Raw genomic sequence first — 2,055 nt, forward strand, 5'->3', positions numbered from 1 at the left:
TTGGGGGGTATTTATTGCAGTGCTTTTAAAAGTGCACAGTTTCCTTTGAAGCACGTACATAGAAATGAACAAACACAAACACACGCACACACACATATATATATATATATATATTTGCACATTTAAACCAACAGACTACACGACTGATAACGAAGTGGAATAGCACGAAGGCAGTTACGCAGTTTCCAGACCAAAGGCGTTTCAACACCCATTTGCAGTTGGGTAAGCAGAGCATTTGGTACAATACACGATCGGTTGAGGGATCGATACCAGTTGAAAATCGGATGACATATGGTGAATTCAGTGGTGGCCTCTGTGGATGGATTGGTGAGGGTGAGTGTGTGTTGGGGTTGGGTGCGTTGGATGGTCGATTGGGGATGTCCTTCTTTACGCAGCCCATGTGCGCCCCCTACTGCCCAGACAGGTGGCACAACACATCTGGAACTTCACCTCGCACAGTCCATCTGCCACTCTCCTTTCCTCCTCATCTTCAACGACTGGAGAATCAAATGGAATGGTTGCCCATTAATTCCTTAATTCTATTCTAATTGCATTGAGAGACGAGTATCTGTTTGATTTCATTGAAAGAGCAGGTTTTAAAAAAAAAGATTAAAAAAAAAATTTCCAGTCATCTGTGAGTTTAAACATGATGTTTGTGGATCCCTGGCCATCGTTATTTAGACATTAAAGTCACAAAGAAGGGTGGAATCGGGGAAGAACAGTAACTCAGCAAACAGTGTTTGAAATCGACACTGCTGTGAATGTTACCTGACTGCTGAGCTGCAATTCTGGTTGGGGAACACGAATTGGTACATCATTACTCAATAACACCAAAGCATATTTCCATAAGAAACTTGCAAATCCTTGATTTACTCGTGTTGGTCCTTGCAATACTTAAAAAAAACACACACACACACACACAGTGCTTAACAAGAAGAAACCTCTGCAGAATTATTGTGTTCATGGTCGAGGAATATTTCACTCAATATACTCAATATATATATATATATAAATCATAACAGTAATGACAAACGAATGCATAAAACCAAAGCAGCTTCAAGCAGTCATTCACAAACTCGAAGCATTTGCCTGATTAAAACGGTTCAGAAATTGCGACTGAGCAATAACTTACATTTGATGCACTCTTGGCCCAAAGGTAAACACTTTGCCAGCAAACACTCTGCAAAGACACACAGAGCAATTAAAACGTCGGCTGCGCACATCCCTTGTGCTTTATTCGTAACAGAGAGCACATAGAATAAGTAAAGCATTTATTTCTATTTCCAGTTATCATCAAACTTGATTAAGATCAGCAAAATGCTTAGCTTTTGGGGTGGGGTGGGGGGGAACTTACCCTGTGAATCAGATTGAAGCCCCCTTTCACTTTCCACGCTGTACTCTTTCTTTGAGAAGAACGCTGTAATAACACACACAACACACAACACACACATACACACACACACATAAATCATGAAACTGGTTTCATTTATTTGCATCCACGATTTTCTTTTGGGAAAAAGCAAAATTAAGCAGGGATACGACGAAAAATTGTGTGTGTGTGTGTGTCTATTGACGTGTTCGTGCCTTCTATTAATTAGTTTCCAACGACAGGAAAATGCAAAAGAAATTACATATTTAAGTCACATGGCAAGAGTGGGAAATTATGCCTGAAATACTATGTCTTCTTGTCGTTGCCTCCCTATGCAAATAGGCTAATTCTGCATAATATCTGTTCCCAAATCTACGTTGTAACGTCTTAGGTCTCTGTTGTGATTACTATAAGCAAACCATACATTTTTTTTCCCTTTAAAAAGTGTGCATTTCTATTCTATTTTTACGTGCAGTTGCTGTGATCCGAGACTGAAAGGTTTCTCCTGCTGCTCTGATTGACAGGTCAGACTAAAGCAGCACTTACTCTCTATGAAGCCTGATATGAAAAAAAAAGAAGGGGGCTTCCTGCTGTCTTCACAACTGGACTGAAAGGTGTCAATCATTACTACCAATCACCTTGCACAACCAACCTCTTTTTTTTTTGGGGGGGGGCTACACTTCGAG

At 40.3% G+C, this 2,055-nt stretch overlaps 1 long non-coding RNA gene across 1 annotated transcript; it reads right to left on the reverse strand.

Annotated features, from left to right (window-relative positions):
• Nucleotides 1–350: 350 nt before the first annotated feature.
• LOC103174633 lies at nucleotides 351–1,395 on the reverse strand. The gene is made up of 3 exons (XR_487363.1): nucleotides 1,355–1,395; nucleotides 1,133–1,180; nucleotides 351–497 (listed from the first exon to the last, which is right to left on the reverse strand). It is a non-coding gene; the product is annotated as an uncharacterized LOC103174633 (long non-coding RNA).
• Nucleotides 1,396–2,055: the final 660 nt, after the last annotated feature.

Source organism: Callorhinchus milii, unplaced genomic scaffold (genome assembly GCF_018977255.1).
Source record: "Callorhinchus milii isolate IMCB2004 unplaced genomic scaffold, IMCB_Cmil_1.0 Scaffold5, whole genome shotgun sequence".
NCBI lineage: Eukaryota > Metazoa > Chordata > Chondrichthyes > Chimaeriformes > Callorhinchidae > Callorhinchus > Callorhinchus milii.